Source organism: Psammomys obesus, unplaced genomic scaffold (assembly GCF_907164565.1).
Source record: "Psammomys obesus unplaced genomic scaffold, mPsaObe1.curated_primary_1811, whole genome shotgun sequence".
NCBI lineage: Eukaryota > Metazoa > Chordata > Mammalia > Rodentia > Muridae > Psammomys > Psammomys obesus.
Genome location: NW_026594418.1, coordinates 265885 through 279164, shown reverse-complemented (window position 1 = coordinate 279164; position 13280 = coordinate 265885). Strand labels below are relative to the sequence as shown.

Sequence of the window (13280 nt, the reverse complement as noted above, 5' to 3'; positions counted from 1 at the left end):
TGACCACAGTCCCAGATCCTGAGCTGTAGTTTGTTTGCTAGGAGCGGCAGGCATCACTGGAGTTCCGGCACTGTGAAGCCGCTGTGTGCCTCTTTATCCTTCCACTCCACTGCGGCAGGGTTATGGCGGCGTTTGGGGGAGTACCCGAAAGGATTGGGTTTTCTCAGCCCCGATCTCGGGTTGGGGTACAGATAATGTGGTCTGTGGCAGATTCTGCTGGATGCCTCCTGCCTCCTCCGAAGAGGGAGTAGGGATTTTGAGCTGGGCGCGCAGCTGAGATCCGTGCCCGGCAGGAGCTCAATTGTGATGGCGGCAGGTATCCGCCGTGGTCGGAGAGACCTTCCAGGGAAAGACTGGGTGATCGGTGACCAGTCTGGCAACTTTCCTTCCCCGTTGGTTTTTTTTGCGACTGGGACTCCCAGCCTCAGGCACCCATGTGCCCACCAATCAGCTTGGGAAACTGATCGGGACAAGCAGGCTTGCGGCACCAGCCCGGAGACCCAAAGCCTGCGTTAGCCGGGTTCTCTTCCTGGTTCTGGCTGGGCAGCCGAGAGTGGACCCGACCGATTCCCACGCCGTGGGAGCCTCCCCTCACCTGGGAAACACGATCAATCGCTGTTCTTTTAGGGCCCAGAGTTCAGTCTCCTGGTCGCTGCTCAGAGTGTGTTGTCCTGCTTCTCAGACACGGTGTTCTCCTGGTGCCGCCATCTTGGCTCCTCTCTGATTGTGTTCTTATAGTGGCCTTTAGCCATCTGGTTGTTCCTGATGCAGGACTCCTCAGGCAGGCAGGCAAAGTTTTGGGCCTGGCAATGCAGCTCAGAGAAGAGCCCACTGCTCACCTCTAGTATCTCTGCATCAAGTGGACCTGAATTTTCCTGGGGTCTCACAGGCCTTTGCAGGTTGTGCCTGAGGTGGATCAGGTGGGTAGGGAATTGGCAGGGAGAGCTTTACGCTGAATGTTCCTGAGGCTCCCTACAGGCCTCCTTGGGATGTCAGGCCTGTGTGTAGCTCACTTCTGTTGGCTATTGCTTAAACATATCTGTAAAGGTGGCAGATGCCTAGCTTTGTCTGTGGGCGAAATGCAGAGTCTGAGTTTGTCTTCACAATCTTGTGGAAAGCAAAATAGGAGAAATGGAAACACCCGGCATAAGTTAATGGAGTTGAGAGATAGGTAGGGTCTAAAAGCAGTGCTAGGTTCAGGGAATGCTGGGTTGCAAGCAGAGGAAATGGAGCCATGTTGGCCCATCTGAAGATGTTCCCATTAAACTGGAGGACTACATAGCCATGACTCCTAGCCTCTCTTGATGTTAGGAAGCTTCTCAGCACTCAGAATTGCTAACATTTGACAACGAAGTGTTAGAAGAAGGGTGGCCTGATTTTCTAAAGTGAAATGAATGGCTCTATTTGTGTTTCCTGGGTGTGTTTTCAATTCTAGCTCTGATCAGTCAGAGAAAAACATGTTCTGGAGACAACAACCAAGTACATAGACCCTTCAGAGGCTACCTGTGAGGGGTGACCAATGTCAGCTTGAATCACTGAGAAGTGCCTGGGAGATTAGCAAAGCTCGTGTTTAGAAGTATCTTTGAGAACGTTTCCAGAAGAAATTAGAAGGAAAAGACCTGTCTTGATTGTGGGTGGCACCAGTCCATAAGCCAAAGGCCTATATCCATAGAAAAGGAAAAGGAAAAAGCCTTCTGTCTCTTATGATGTGAAAGAATGTGCTCTACAACACCCTCACTGCCACACTGAGCTGAACCCTCAGGCATTTTGTTACAGCTATGGAAAGTCCTACTTCTGGTGATGTCATGGTGATCAGAAAGAATGGAAGGTATTTGATAAGCACTGGGCCCAGTGGGGAGAAAACCAGGAGAACGAAAACTCTGAAGAGAGAAGAGTGGAAAGGAATGTGACCAGAATTCATTCCATGAGGAGAGAGAATTTAATACAATGAAAAAAAATGCAATGAAGATTATTTTAATATTGAAGCAGTCAACCCTGAGGAAGAATCCTTGGACAGTAGCAACAAGCAGAACATTTAGTTCCAGAACCCAACTTTTCTTAGATTGTACTAGAAACAGTTTTTTTCCCCATACTTAATTTTGCTGGAACTCAACATTCTAATCTATAAAATGGGTACTGATGGCTATTCTGAAAAGGGAGGAAGATGTTTTGGGAGAGGTGAGAGTCTCCAACACATGATTGTTTTTTGTGACCATTACATGTTATCATGTGAGTCTGAGACAGCAAGGCAGCACCATGTTACTGTTTGTCTTTTGTTGACCTGTCTAACAGTTAATACTTCACTTTGGACTTGCTCTCTCTGTGAGAAAGCTCTCTGTCATGAGGCTGTGAACACAAACTGGAAACATGCCATGGGGTTACTGGTTTAGAAACTGTCCTCACCATGACGGTGATCTACTTGCTTCAAAGTGTCACAGTTAAAATCCTGTGTCTTGGTGATTGTGAAGTAGAATTTTCTTAGTAAGCCTGGCTTGTTCCTAGTCCCAGTTCCTGCTCTAGCAGGCAAGGACAGGGTACTGGAGCATGCAGTGTGTCACATTATTACAGGAAGATACTGAGAAGCCTCTGCTTATATAAACCTAAGCTTTGCCAAGATCACCTTCAATGGGAAATAGCCCTACCTCGGTCCCGCAAGTACTGTGACTCAGAGTGTGTGCCAGTAATAACAGCTCTCACTGTCCTTTCAAATGAAGAAACTGATGGTGTAAAACATGTTCAAATTGTACACATAGTAGCCAGAACTTTGCTGCTTGTGAAATGAAGTACATATCCACTAAACAAGTCCTGGAATACCTTTCTCTACATTACACCTTTGTGTCTACAGATCTGACCATTGTAGATAATCTTTTTAAGAAGACTAGTACAGGAGTTGTGGTATTGAGCTTGGCTTGGTTGGCATAATGTTCTGAGTGTCCATGCATACTGTAGAGTGCATCAGGATTTCTTTCCTTAGGACCAAATTTCCTTTCTGTCTCATCTATGTTCCACACATTGTTTATTTATGGTTACGAATACTCTGTGGCTTCCATTCATTGACTACTGTAACTATAGCAAAATAAATATGACTGTCATTTTGGTTCTTCAAACTCCCTGTGGGGTGTGAGCTAGCTTAGCAGGTAAAGACGTATGCTGCCCAGTCTGACAACCTGATTTCAATCTCAAGACCCCAAATTATGGCAGTAACAAGTTTTCCTCTGATCTCACATGTGAAGAGGGGCACAGAAACTTTTGCACACATGCACAAATACACAATAGTTGGGTAAATGTATTTTTAAATTGCTGTTGTTCTAGAACATCTGTTCTAGAAGTCAGTCTTAATCCATAACTCAGTAGGTTTTATACATTTTAAAAATAGTACCTTCTGGTAGAAACGTGTTCTAAATATGTAAAACATGTAAACATGAATCTACAAAATAGATATGTTTTGAATAAATAAAGAACTAAGCTTTGGGCATGGGAAATGACTCAGTCATTAAAGTGATTGCCACACAAGTTTCAAGGTCTTAGGTGGATTCCTGAAACCTATGTAAATATGCCAGGTGTTGCAACTTGTACCTGTTACAGCAGCACTGGGGAGGTTGCCAGCCAGTCTTGTTTACTTTGTGAATTCCACACCATGGAAAGAGCATGAAGCAAAAAGAGGTGGCCAATACAGAAAGAAGGTTATCCTCTGATCTCTCTCTCTCTCTCTCTCTCTCTCTCTCTCTCTCTCTCCACACGCGTACACACACACACACACACACCCAACACACTCTCATGCTAACATATTCACAAGAAAGTGTTAAGAATGTTTTTTTTTTGTTTGTTTGTTTTTGTTTTAACAACTACATCCTTACTGCATTGGAAGCAATTTCATTACTATGTGAGAAACATTCTCATTGTCTCCATTCTGTTTTCATTTCAGGGCAAAAATATTTGAGTTAAATCTACCAAACTGATTTTGTAAATTTTGAATAAAGTGTTACCCAAAATATGTTTCATGTCATGAAAAATGATTGTATTCCCCTATTGATAAGCTCTTAGTGAACCTAGAGGAACAATAACAACTGGAGAAGCCATGATCTGAAGGGAAGTATAAACAATGTACTGAGCTCTCTATGGTGGTTTGACTAACAATGGCACCCACAGGCTCCTAAATTTGAATGCCTGGTGGTGGTGGAGCACACACCTTTAATCCCAGCACTTGAGAGGCAGAGGCAGGTTTATCTTTGTGAGTTTGAGGCTAACATGGTCTACAAAGTGAGTTCTAGAACAGCTAGGGCTACACACAGAGCAACCCTGTTTAAAAAAACAAAAACAAAAACATACAAACAAACCAAAAAATCAAAACCAAAACCAACCAACCAAAAACAAAACAAAACAAAAAAGTGAAGGTATGATAACATGACTTAGAGGCAAGAATAAAGACAGAGCCAAAAGAGGGCATATGATTAATACAACCAGAGCATCATGCAGGTGAAAGACCAAAAGATAAATTAGCAGCTATTATTAAGACCTAAAGTAGGTACCGTAAAAAAAGTCTAGTAATGCCCTGAGGGGAAGAGCCACCTCACTGCTTGCATTCTTTCCCCACCCACTAGAGATACAGTTGCTAGGAAACTGGACCATCCCCCTAGGGAGGGACACCTGCTCATTAATGGTCTGGGAACCTTCCTATAGCCAATCGATTCAAAATGTAGCATTTTGACCAATAGGTGCGCCAGGCAGGAATCGCCCCTGCCTTGGGCATGCTGGGATGGAGCAGAATCTTTAAATCACCCAACTAACCTGGGCACAGCGTGCTCCATTCCCACCACTTCGGCGGTGGGTGTGTGGGCCCAAGCTGCAGCTTGTAATTTATAATAAAAAGAACCTCATGTATTTACAGCAGAGTCTGTTTATTCCTGGTCTCTTGGGGTTCGTGAACTGGGCAGAACACAGGGTAGTCAGGGATAAGACTAGACAGGGAGAGAAGGGTTATTATAAGGCCATCAGGCCAAATGGCAGTAAATCCTTTACTTCTAATCTAGTCAATAATTTCAAGTTAATGATCTGCCATACTTTTGTCATTGTCTCCATTCTGTTCACACTTTGCTCACACTTCTTTATTACCATTGGATGTATGTAATGATCTACAAAGATGTCTGTATCTTTACCCCTGGAAACTGTGTATGCTACTTGATAAACCAAAACCGACCCTGCAGTTGTGATTAATTCAAGAAGGGAGGCCTGTCTTGAGTTATCCTTATAAGAGGCCCATAAAGGGTCAGAACCAAAGAAATGTCAAAATAGAAGCAAAGAGCAGAGAGGTAAGAAATGCTACAGCCTTAATATGAAAACAGAGGAAAGAAACTTGGACAGTCCTCTAGAAACTTGGAGAGTCATGGGAATGGAGTGTCTAGAGTCCCCCAAAGAAGCTTGCCTGACAGTTATACAGAATCATCAAGAACTGTGAGACAACAAATCTTTGCTATGGTAAACCCCTAAGCTCATGGAAATTTCCACACAATCAATTGGAAGTTATTTTATACCATTCTTTTTGTAAAAAGAAGACAGAGACAAAAGAAAGCATCAATGATGACTCTTGGCTTATCAGGGTTCCAGGCTTTGTGGTGACTGTCAATTATATCAGAAACATGATTTCATTTGTCTCCAGGTAGCTTAATATTGTTTGCTGTCATCTAGGAACATGTTTTATTACCCATGAAAAGATGTTGTATTAAGGAGAAGAAGACATTCATGGACAAACTGTGGAATCACTCTTTATCCGTCAAGACAGTCTTGACTTTTCCTCTTCATCTCCTACAGCTGAACTGTGAGAACAGCTAGATGGTTGTTTTCCTTCGCATCCACTGGTAGGTAATTCAACACTCTCATGCAAAATATACCAGCTGCAGGCCAGAAAGAAAAGGAAAGAGAGAAAGAGACAGAGAGGTAGACAGGTAGACAGACAGAGAGAGGAGAGAGAGAAAAGAGAGGGGAGCATTTTAGATCACCTAACATGCCTGAGTTATATAATAAACCCAGCAGAGTGACAGAGAGAAAAGGGCCGTGGGGTAGGTGGGAGGAGAAGACCAATAAGCCAGGAAGCAGCTTTATTGCATGGTTTCTGTTTCAGTTCCTGCTGGATGGAGTTTCTGGCTTCCCTCAATGGGAGACTGTAATCTAGAAGTGGGAACTGAAATAGCCCCCTTCCCCCACTAAGTTGCTTTGCTTGTGGTCTTTAATACAGCACTAGCAAGCAAACCAGAACTGGTGATGGATGTGAGAAAAGAATGTCATTTGTATATGTGAAAACAATAAATATCCAATATTTTACACAATTCTTACATGCTCATAAGATTTTTTTTTTTTTAAATGGGGGTATTGGTGATTATGAGAAAACAGAACTTAAAGACACAGTGTAGTGCATTAGTTTTCAGAGAAGTGATTTAGAAAGTAATAGATTTTGGGGACTGAGAGGAAAGGTGGTAGGTTCTGGAGAGAAGCGTTTAGACACACTGACCCTCAGGTGGAAGCTTTACTGAAGGAGTTATTAATGTCACAACACGGTTGCATTCTGATAAAAGCCTCAGACCTGTCAAGCAGTCGTTAATTTCTTTTTTATTATTTTTATGAGACAGGGTATCACTATTAGGCTCTGATTAGCTTAGATCTCTATATAAGAGGTTGATCCCGAACTCAAAGAGATCTGCCTGACTTTTCTGAGTGCTATATAAATAAAGGTATTGGACACCATACATGGCCTAAAGAGTGTGCATTCTTGCGGGTTTCTCAGGAGAGGGGAGGTTCCATTCTAGGAGGCAGACATAGTGAACAAGCCTATACTATGTCACATATTCAGTTTGCCTTTGATTCAGGACAGCAGGAGATGCTGGAGGATTTGGCTTTTTGTGAGAGGTGTGGGAGAAGAGGGTGCAGGGTCCCACAGTGGCCTCATTCCCCTGTAGTGGTTCTTTTTTTCAAGAGCAGAGATCAGGTGACATGTTGGTGGCCTGACTTATGAGGCTGCAGTTTCTATGATTTAACATCCCTAGGTTTATTAATACTAGACTTTGGGTCACAGTCTGTGACTTTAGCAGCCAGGTCTGGTGACTTGCTCTTCACGAGCCATCTAAAATAGTCAAATTAAGAGTAAAAAGCAGAAAAAGGAGATGTATTTGATGTGGCTACTTTTGAAAGAGAAACAGAGAAATCTAGTGACACCTTCTCAGAAATCCATGTCCAAGGTCTTGAAACAAGTACAGACTTAAATATAAGCCAAGCTGCACAACAGATGAAGCATGGTTCCTGTACACCAATGCCCCACTATTGCATCTCTTGTGAAACCGTCTGACAAGTTTTACATTTCTTCCCAAATAAAAGTAGCTAAGGCTTTAGACTTTCAATTCTTACAGCACCAGATTCCTAGGGGGAATTCTGATTTCTTGGGACCCATTGTCAGAAGCTTGATAGCCAATATGAAGCCTACAAGTATTTCCTCAGAATATATTTATCCCTGCCAAACATATCACATTTTATTTCTATAATAAAGAAATGTGGATGACTTTATAGGAAAAGAAATATAGGGCATGGGCATGATGGATATTGATGGCGAATCCAGGTACTTCTCAGCTGGAGCATTGCTGGCTTAAGGAAATATTTTCATTTTGTACTCAGTGGTCAGTTGACGTTTCTCGGGTCAGACACTGCTTTCTTGCATTCACACATCAAGAGGACATTGTTTATATGACTCCATGTAGCCTGTTGGAGGGTCTTCTGGATAAACCAGGTCTAATGATAGTCATCAGAAAAGGGTATATAAATATGCCAATCAAAGTTGTTATTAGTTATGAAGCAAGAGGTCCAGGATGAGTTTGAAAAACATTTTGAATTGGATTTGTTGAATTACGGAAGAAATAGCTTTATATATTTGTTTAGAAGAGAAGGTTGAGGGTAAATACAAAAGTGTCAGAAGAGGCGCCATCAGCGAAAGCAGTGCCCATAAGACTCAGGTTTCCTTTTCGGCTCTGAGAATATTTTGGGTGTTTTGATAGGTTAAAGGAAGTTGTGGAGGACGTAATTATTTGGCTTACAGTTACCCTTTGTTTCTCCAACAAGCCAGATTTGGCCACCTTTTCTCAATATGCCAATTAGCAGCCAAATGAACAGAGAAAAATCAGAAAAAAAGATTTAGGCCTTCCCGAGGAGGCACATTTGGATCTGCTGCATCTGCTTGGAGCCCACATTGTCTGCTCCCACAATGAAGCATTTTGGGTAATCATCTGAAAGTTGGATGAGCTTAAGGAAGTAGTTGAACTTCCAGGTCACCCTGTCTTCCCTGAGCATCACGGCCATGCGTCAGGGATTGCCACGGAGGATCTAAAGACGATGTCACTCCACTGAGGTGTGCTGATGGGCAAGCACGCCATGATGCGCAAGGCCATCGGGGCCACCTGAAGAACAACCCAGCTCTGGAGAAACTGCTGCCTCACATCTGGGGGAATGTGGGCTTTGTGTTCACCGAGGAGGACCTCACTGAGATTAGGGATATGCTGCTCGAGCTGGTGCCATCGCCCCCTGTGAGGTCACTGTGCAGCTCAGAACACTGGTCTGGGACCTGAGAAGACCTCATTCTTCCAGGCTTTGGGCATCGCCACTAAAATCTCTGGAGGCACCACTGAAAGTCTGAGCGATGTGCAGGTGATCAAAACTGGAGGCAAGTGGGAGCCAGTGAGGCCACGTTGCTGAACGTCTCCCTCTTCTCCTTCGGGCTGATCATCCAGCAGGTGTTTGACAATGGCAGCATCTATAACCCGGAAGTGCTTTATGTCATAGAGCAGACTCTGCACGCTCACTTCCTAGAGGGTGTCTGGATGTTGCCATCGTTTGTCTGGAAATTGGTTACCCAACTGTTGTCTCAGTGCCACACTCTATCATCATTTGATACAGGCAGGTCCTGGCTTTGTCTGTGGAGACTGACTACACCTTCCCATTTGCTGACAAGGTCCAGGCCTTCTTGGCTGATCCATCTGCATTTGCGGCTGCTGCCCCTGTGGCTGCAGCCACCACTGCTGTTCCTAATGCTGCTGCACCTCCAGCCAAGGCTGAAGCCAAGAAAAAGTCGGAGGAATCAGATGAGGATATGGGATTTGCTCTCTTTGATTAATCATCTTCCAAAACAAACCGTTGAACTAGCTTATTTTGAAAAACATGGAAATAAAGTTTTACTTATCTTAAAAAAAAAAAGAAAAAAAAAAGAAAAAAAAAAGAAAAAGAAGATTTATGCAACTTATCCACACTGTGAAAAAGAACAAAGAGATCCTGCAAGCAAAAGTCTGTCTTTGTGGCCTATCTTGAGCTTTCCTTCCTTGGGTGTGAAGGATCTCCTCGCATCTCATTCCTATGCTTGGTGCTTGGTGTCTGCTTACCTGGCTCTGCTTTCAACATGGATTCTGTTGATTTGGTCAGAGCAGATGTTTCCTTTTGATGATTTTGCACTTAACAATTCCCTCACACTATTCCTCTATAAATCCCTAGGAGTCTGCCCAGGCTGTGTTTGGAATTGAGCACAGTTCAATATTAAGTTGTATTTTTGAATTTCTCTGGAATAAAATCTGTTAAGTACTTTCAGCACCTTTTTGGGTTGCTTTGATAGGAGAACAAGGCTGTTCTTTTAAGAGTAAGCCACTAAACAGTAATTATTCATAAACTTTGCATAAGCTCCTGCCACCTGATTCCTGCATGATTTTAATTCCTGCCTTGCTTTTCTCTTTGGACTGTGACTCAGGAAATGTAAGCCAAATAAACCTTTTCCTCTTCAGGTTGCCTTTGGTCATGGCATTTCATCACAAAAGCAGCCTAAGACAGAAATTAATATCAAGAGTGGGGTGTTGCTGTGGCAGGCTTGATGGTGTTTTGAGGGAGGATTGTGGAAGTATTTTGGAACTTTGGGATAGAAAAAGAGATTGAGTGTTAACTCAGTGGGCCGTACTAGAAAAGCTTGGAAAATAATGCTGGTGGAGGCCTGGCTTGTGAAGTTCAGAGGGAAGTTTAAAAACTTCGTTAGGGCCCTCACTACTTAGAATTAAGAATCTGGTGTCTAAATCATCTGGGGCTGAAGGATCAACCTTTTAAAACAAGAGATCAATACCACTGAAATGAAACCCGTGTTTTGCTGGGACAATCTAAGCTGGTCTGCTGAAGCTGAGAACTTAGAAGTGGTTAAGAAGGGACTACTGAGGTGAAATCATCTGGGGAGCATTTCCTTAGAGTCAGAGCACAGATGCTGTGCTTCAGAGGTGGCCCAGGTTGTACCTGGTGTTGGCAGCCCGACTTGGTAAGCTTCTCCCAGGTTACTGGTTTTGAAGGCCAGAAGGGATCATGGAGAGCAGCTGAGCCCTGGAACTGTAAGGTGCCAGGAGAGATCATTGGTGAAAGTGCAGCCTTAGTAGCAGTTGAAGGAGCAGGATTAAAAAAGCCAGGCTGAATGTTTGGCAGTGAGTCTCAGTATATGTTTCAAGCCATTGCTAGGTGGAGCCTTTAAGAGGACAAATCTGGTAGGCTCCTGTCTGCAAACATATCAGAGTATTATTAATAGTGATAGGGGTTGGCTCTCTTTCATGGGTTGAGTTTTAGGGTTGGGTCCAACATTTGTTGGACATTTCCTCAATCTCTGTTCTACCTGTTCTATCCTTGTCCCTGCAGGTCTTGTAGGTAGGGTAAGTTTTGGAATGTGGTTTTTGGGGGTGAGTTGGTGATCTCCTCAATCTATTAGGAGTTTTGTCTAGAAAAAGGGTGTCCTCTTCAGTCTCCATGGCCCATGCTACTAGGAGTCTTAGCTTAGGGAATCTACTGGAAAAGAGGGGAGAAAGATAAATGGACCTAGAAGTCACAAAAGCTCCAGAAGAAGACCATCGGAGTCTATCAACCAGGGCCCAGGGCAGCTCAGGGAGTCTGAAGCACCAACCAAGACAATGCACAGTCAGCACCTAGGTCCCCTACTTAAAAGTAGCCGATGGGCCTCTTAGGCCTCATATAAGTCTACTAGTTAGGGGAGTGGAGGATATCTCTGACATGGACTATGTTGCCTGATTTTTCATTACTTCCCCTGATGACACTGCCCTATCAGGCCACAAGGGAGGAAGATGAACTCAGTTCTCATGTGAATAGGTAAGCTGGGGTGTCTGGGTTGAGGGGCTCCCCTCTTCTGAGGAATAGGGAAGGAGGAAAGTGGGAGAAGGGTGGGATTAGGAGGAGAGGAGGGAGGGGTCTATGACAAATGTAAATTGAATTGGTTAATAAAAAGAAGAATTACAAATGTAGAAACAGTCCCCCCACCCCACACACAAAAAGAGCCATGCTGACATTTTGAAGCTTGGCAGCGTGAAGCAAGCTCATGAGAGGCTATTGGCCAAATGCACGCCAGTTGCAGTAGGAGGCCCAAGCAGGTTGGAGATGCCAATGCCATGGGATGATCACCAAGAACAGCAGTGGCTGTGGACTGGAGGCAGCCTAAGCCTAGAAGATAAGCTTTGTGTGCTATGAATGGATGTACAAGCTCTTTCAAGGAGCCTAGAAGACTGTGAGTGGATTCCAGACATTGGACACTGGGTTATTTACACAGTTGTATTTTGATTTTTCTTTATTCAGATTGAGATTGTGCCCTGGTTCTTCCCTCTTGAAGTAAAAAGGTGCTTATTTTTTATTTTACAGGAACCTACCATTGAGAGACATTGAAAATTTAAAGATATTTTAGATTTCAGAAGAGGGTTTGGAATTTTAAAAAGATGACTTTTAAAGTATTTGAATTTGCAAAGGCTGTGGGGCTTTTTATGTTTGTAAATGTTTTATGTTGTGATGTTGATCTTGGGGATAAACAGGAAAGAAAAGGTTATAGCTTAAATGTTTTATGTTAGTGTGTTGAGAAGTTTTTATGTCAACTTGACACAGCTAGAGTCATATGAGAGGGGGGAACCACAATTTGAGAAAATGCCTCCATCAGATCAGGTTGTTGGTAAGCTGGTAAGGAATTTTCTTAATTAGTAATTGGTGAGGGAGGGTCCAGCCCATTGTGGGTGGTATCAGCCCTGCGCTAGTAGCCCTGGGTTCTACAGGAAATCTGGCTGAGCAGGCCATGAAGACCTAGCTAGTAAAATGCTCCTTTGCATCAGCTCTTGGCTCTAGGTTTTTTTTTTGCCAGTGTCAGTTCTTGCCTATTTTCCTTCAATAGACAGTGACTCTGGGCATGTAGCCAAATAAACGTTTTCCTCCTTGTCTTAGTGTTCTGTTGCTACGAAGAGATACCGTGATAACTCTTATAAAGGAAAACTTTTAATTGGGGGCTTTCTTGCAGTTTCACAGGGTTAGTCTGTTATTATCATGCCAGGGAATGTGGTGTCAGGCAGGAACTCATGCGTGGTGCTGGAGGAGTAGCTGAGAGCTTTACATCCTGATCCACAGGCAGAGAGAGATGCATACACTGGGCCTGACCCACCCTCAGTGACACATTTCCTCCAACGAGACCGTAGTTATTCCAGTGAAGTACACCTAATCCTTCTCAAAAGGGTTCCACTTACTGGTGACTAAGCGTTCACAGGGTCATCCTTCCAAATGTCATGGCTTTTCATCACAGCAGTGATAACCCTTGGGAGGGCTGTTAACATGGCTTTAGGGAACTGAGAAGGCTCTCTTAGGCGTACACAAACAGTAAACAGTTGCTGGGGCTGGAAATGGGGGAGAGACTCTTCAGTTGTATAGCTGCCTGTGAATTAAGCAGGGGGCTTTTTGGTTCAGATGCCTTTGACTCATCTATGCTCTTTTCATAGCCCCCGTAAAAGTACTGCCTTCCTGAGCTGGACTTCCTGTGGCTTATTTGTTCCCCTTGTCTTGTTTTCCTTATGGGGTCCTAAGTAAAATTTGTCAGTAAATTTTGTCAGCACTACCCAGTAAAATTTGTCAGTTCTGAATTCTATCCTTTCCATCAGATGGCATAGTATCTCATACCCCATTTTATTTTTATTTTTTTAAACTAAAAGTGGGTATTGATGTTTTGCCTGAACATCTGTGTGCTATGTATGTGACTGGTACCTGTGGAGACAAGGAAAGGTTGTCAGATTCCTGGGAACCAGTGTTTATAAATGGTTGTAGTTGGTTGATAGGAATCAGACCTGGGTTCCCTGGAAGAGCAGCAAGTGCTTTCAATCTCTGAGCCATCTTTTTAACCCCTCATTTTAAAGGAAGAAAACAGGATTATAGGTTTAAATGGCTTCATGAAGTCACATGACCCATGTTGCTGTCCA

The 13280-nt window shown here is 43.5% G+C and overlaps 1 pseudogene; it reads left to right on the top strand.

Annotated features, from left to right (window-relative positions):
* The first annotated feature begins 7590 nt into the window (after positions 1-7590).
* LOC129685412 (60S acidic ribosomal protein P0-like) lies at positions 7591-9148 on the top strand (annotated as a pseudogene).
* The last annotated feature ends 4132 nt before the right edge of the window (positions 9149-13280 follow it).